Here is a 5,867-nt window from a genome sequence, read left to right on the forward strand (position 1 = left end):
ACAAACAAATGCAAAATCAGTTTGAAATACAATTGTTCAGAGGCGGACCTAAATGGGCCAGTGGTACTACCGAATCGGACACTTAGGATTCCGAATGACAGCTATTCCCTTGGGGTCGGAATAAATCGCTCCGCCTGCCTACAAAAATCAGTGTCTACCAAGCGGTGGTTCTCTCAACCCTTCTATATGGATCTGAGACATGGGTATTCAGGGTATACAGAAAGCAACTAAGACTACTTCAACGCTTTCAACAAAGATGCTTGCGTTCCATCATGGGCATATGGTGGCAAGACAGCACTACAAACAGTGATGTCAATGCGATCGCCGATATGTACTGCAGTGGCGTCACTAGGGGGTGCGGGGGGGGGGGTTGACACCCAAGTGAAAAATGCTATTTGCAATAACTAACAATTTTAAAAGTTTCAGTGGCTGAATATTGGAACATGTTATTCACAATTAATAAGTAAATCTATGTAAATGTTTTAAAATTTCGGCTACACATATTTTAAGATTTTATTAATTTCTATCAAAATGTCCAAAAATTACATCATACTTTATATCACAAACAAAACGTGAAAGCTTACTTTGAGTTGTATATATGCTGCATGAACACTGCATTGATTTAAAAAATAGAATCTATCGAAGTAGTAGCTACTAACTGACATCATAATACAAGGATGCCGACCAATGATTATAAATAATGTTTATCAAATAACAACATTTTTCAGGCATTAAATGTTACAAAATCTCATAAGCCATTAATATAAATTCCGCAGAATCGTAAAGTAACTAAGTGGCAAATGGAACTTGTAAAAATGATGATGTAATTTCAGCAGTTGACTGTAAAAGAAGCTCTAGAAAAGATTAAAGGAAATGTTACAATGAGTCAGTCGACTTCAATATTTTAGGGGGATAGTTCTTATTGACATGAAACTATTTTACATGATTTATGAAGATATTTTATTTAGAGCAAAAGGAAAAGTACTAATTGTCGAAATAATGATTGTATAAGAGGCTTATTAACTGGAATTAATTAGTTACTTAGTAGCACACAAAAAAAAAATTGTTTTGTTTCAACCATTTTCATCCAATTCTATAGAAATGAAATAAAAAATTTTTAACTAGCCCTAAGTCAGATGCATTTACATGCAAAAACTGTGGCAAACTCTGCCGCTCCAGAATTGTCTTGATCAGTCACAGCAGATTCTGCCCCGTCTCAAGACGAAACCAAAGCCATTGACTCACCTGCGCGCATCCATTGTCTTCCGAGACATAAGGAGCCATATATAGACGTCGTGCTTGTTTGAACCTACTTAGGAAGATCTGTAATGGGCCCTGAAATTATAAATTAATAGGCCTAATTCTAATTTCACGATGTTTTGAGTAAGTACAATATTGTATGCAGTCTATATTCAGGTCGTAACTGGGTTTGTGTATCATTTAAAACACTGTACTCATCCTTAATCTTCGGTATCGAAGCCATTTTCATTATTATTATTATATTATTATATTTCCACTGGTAATGAAATTGTCTGAGGTGACATGTCCAGTCACATTTGCATTATATTATTGGATTTGTCGGTCGCAGTTAACAACACTGAGTGGCAAAGCGCCTGGCTTCAGAACTAGAGGTCCCGGGTTCAAATCCTGGTAAAGACTGGGATTTTTGCTTTCGGGATCTTTAGGGCGTCTACCCAGATGGGTACCTGACATTAGTTTGGGAAAAGTAAATGCGGTTAGTTATCTTGCTGGCCAAATGACACCCTTGTTAACAGTTGACTACAAAAACAGATGACCCATAGATCGCAAATCTTAAGGTGGACCTTTTTTCTTCCTTTTGTACTTTACTTTACTTCTCAAGAATATGAGAACCAAGTGATGGTATTTAAGACTGAATCAGCTAACCGATTTTTAGTTGTATAAAACACAATATTGCAGCAGAGTGTTGTCAAATCAGTTTCAGGCATCTGACGAAATTAGTTTGCATCCATGTTGATAGAAGCACAATCGAGATTGACTTTGACAAAATTCATATTTATTTGCCACATCGTAAAGTTTGTTCTCTATCTTGTAGGCCTATATCTTTATCTTTTTCGCCTGGAACCTTTTTATTTTTGTTTTATCTTTTTAAAATTTAGGCCCCTATCGTGTAGGATGTGCATTGGGAAAGAAGTTCTAACATATCCCAAGAACTTCGCGATTACCTAAGAATATTATGCCTAATTCCAACAAAATCGGTCAATGGTATTAATAGCTTTAAATAGAATGCATTCAGCTATGATTTATTGTTAGCCCCCTTCAGTGGTAGAGCGACTATGGTTCATCTAGTAAAACACTTGTTCATGTGACTGTGGAGCCCGATTTTGGAGAGACACTCCCGTCCACATAGATCTATATCGCAGGTTAAGGTGGGTTTCGCTTTGGTGGTAGAGGAGCATTTTTCGCATGGCACGCTTTTCTTCCAGAACTGAGGCCCATGTTTTTTTGCTGTCCATAGCTTTCTTGGTCGCTGTATCTCTCCATCTAGTGCGGTGCGGGGCTATGTCTTCCCAATGGTCGGTATCAATGTTCACTGATTAGAGGTCTCGATTTATTACATCCATGGAGGGGGCGACCAGTTTTCTTGAGACAGACGCGAGTTGCCCGTGGAGAATGACTTTCGGGATTTTCCTCCACCGACGAACTTGTCCAAGCCAGCGCAGGCAGCGATGTCTGAAGACTGTAAAGATGCTGGGAAGCCTGGGAATACCTATTCGCGCAGGAATCTCAGTATTGCACACTCTTTCTTTCCATGTGATTTTCAGCACAAATGGAATGAGTTTTTCTCTTGCTCTACTAGGGTAACTTAAATTACATAATCAACTTGGCGAAGAAGTCCTTTCTCCCCAACACCATATTGACATCATTGTCTGAACCATAAGCTTTTAATATAGGTTAGGCCTACTGAGAAATGACGGAGACCCTGAGCTAGAATTTAAATTTAAATTTACTGTATGTAGTGTTGATTAATTTTTACAAAGCTTATATTAACTCTGTCTGTCTGTCTGGTAAAAAGTTTTTTACATGTTGTTTTCTGCCAGTTAGCATTCTCGGATCAAGTTGAAACTTTGCACAATTATTCATTGTACCTGACTAAACATTAATCAATCAAAATATTAACCAATTAGTTAATCGATTATTGATAATTAATTATTTGTCTGATAACCCAATTAAGGGGAATAAATGCTACTGAGAGATGTGCATGTATATAAGGATTTATTCCCTTTATACGTTTTTCTCCAACTTCCCATTCTCAGATCAATTTGAATTTTTCATAATTATTCTTAGTCGATGACAATTTACGAATCAATTAAAAAAACAACAATTAGTTAATCAATTAGTAGTAATTAATTAATTTTGTTTTTTTTAAAGCAGAAAGGGGATTATACCCTGCCATCTTGAGATAACTATCATTATTAGCGGTTCTTTCCCTTAGACAAAGTTTTATTTTTGTTGTGCTTGTTTTTCTTTTAGAACGCTTTCAAATAGCTTACTGAGCATGGGCAATAACTTTGTTTCATAACCTTCGAAAAAGTCCATCAAGCCATTCGGAGCGCTCCCCGTATTATCTCATTGACCACAGAAGGAATTTCTCTCAGTGGAAAGGCTTTGACTGGGAGCTCTTCACCTCCTAGTCCCCTCAAAATGTACAATGTATATGAGCTGTGACCGTTGGGTTGGGTCACATCATACACGTAGTGCTGACTCCCGGTCCTGGACTGGCCTGGACCTGCATATGACTCGGCCGGAGGCCGCGAAGTGAGAAGGAATTTCTTCCTGTTCCTATTATGCAACTGTTATGTACCGTGGAAGGTGCCACTCCAGTTACGAGACACTGATGTCGGCCCATGCCTCTCTAGGATCGGAGTGGCTGCTTGTTTGGACAGGGCTAACTTACTTCGACTTAGGTCCTCCCGCGCCGTTCGGCGCATTGGGCGGCAAGCTGTCTCCATAAAGATCTGTCATTGGCAATGTCTGAAGCCTCCTCCCACCTGGTGTCCACTGTTCTGAGGTCCTTCATGAAGGTGTGGCGCCAAGTTAAACGAGGACGTCCCTGTTTGCCCTTTCCTCGAATTGGCCTCCATGTCATCGCAACTCTTGTTGTGCGTAGTTCATTTTGTCGTAGAACATGTCCCGCAAACCTCATGCGACGCTCTCTCACAACCTCACTAAGTGTTCGACTCCCAGTTCGGCATTGGATTTCCTTGTTTGAGACCCGATCTGTGTGACTCCCAAAATCCGTCTCTGACATTTTTGTTGAGCCACATTTAGTCACTTCTCAATTTTGACAGATGACTTCCATGTCTCACAAGCATATGTTGCAGTTGGAATGACGATTGAATTGAGAAGGTGTATTTTTGTCTCGAGTCCAATGGCTTGGCTAGTCTAAATAGGCTGCAGCCTTTGGAAAACTAACTAGTCTTTGTTTAATTCCCACCCCTGGGATTCTGATACAGCTGCACTGAAAGGGTCGGCTCGGCACCTTCGACACGGTTGGCTACCGTCTCCCGAGATAGCCCGAGGGGAACCAGTTTCACTACCCGTTGTTCACTTTTCCGTTTTTCACCAAACGGACATTTCCTCCGAGGCGCCACCTTGAGTTCACGGAAACTGGAATCCTCGATGTTTCATTATCGGAAAATCGAACACTCTTAGTTCAATTCCAAGAAAATTATCACGAGCTTATTTTTCTCATAATTCAGGCATTTTCCATAAGAAAGTCATGATTATATCTTTAGAATTGTTGTCAACAGTGTCAACGTATAACATTAGTTGTTTCTCTTTTAAATATTTGTTGTTGATTTTTTTAAATGTAAATGTAAACATTGAACAATTACATGTAAAATATTAGGATAATTGTGACAGTCTTAAATTATTTAGTCAACTAAATTTAACAATTAGAACAGTCGTGAGCAAAAATATTTTACAATTCACATTCCTATAAAATATATGAATATATTTGTCTGTGGGTATGACATGTCTTTCACGGTGGTGAAAAGAGGGAATAGTCATCACACTAAACATTGAATGTCCAAGTTGAATAAATAAGTTGAAAGAAAGGTTTGGCTTAACTTTGATATAATGATGCTCTTTTCTTGTCGAATGAAAATGAAAGCCAGTGTTTGATATTGCTGCTACAACATTATATGCCATTGTGAGAAAGTTTTGTTGTAAACTTTAGGAATATTATTATTAATTTATTATTATTAATCTCGTTTTCTTAAGATCATTGAACTGCGCGGAATTGTAAAAAAGCTCCAACAACCTTGTCACAATCCAGGCGCTGTTCCTGAAGGGGCCGTTACATAAATGGCGTGCCCCGCACCGTTAGCCTGCTATAAAAAAGGAAAATAGCGGGGGTCTTAGTGTACGCGGCCTCTTGCCACGAGTCTGACCCACCCGCCAGATAGAACAGTGTACACTGTTCTCATTCAGGCCGGTGAGAGAGAGCTCTTGTTCACTTTTGCTGGCCTAGAGTTCCAAGAGCCGAAGGCTCAACTCTACATGACAGTTTCAAGAAGAAGAAGAAGATCTGGCCTATCGTTTTAGTTGAAAAGCTAAAAGTGACTTAACAATTTTCTAAGCTCTATTCTTACGACTTAACGGGATTCATTTGCATGCTTCATCGTGATGATCCTGCCTCCATTTCATGCCAGGGACAACGTTCTTCCTGGCCCAGGGAGTTCTTCCCAGGCGCTGTGCCTAATATGAAAGTTGTACAGACCTCTCCTGCATGTGTATAAACACTTTAGTGTACACGTGCTTATATTTGCAATGTTTTTTTTTTATTCAGTACAAACAGAACGTTTGAAAGATTCACAAATGTC

Source organism: Biomphalaria glabrata, chromosome 1 (genome assembly GCF_947242115.1).
Source record: "Biomphalaria glabrata chromosome 1, xgBioGlab47.1, whole genome shotgun sequence".
Classification (NCBI taxonomy): Eukaryota; Metazoa; Mollusca; class Gastropoda; family Planorbidae; genus Biomphalaria; species Biomphalaria glabrata.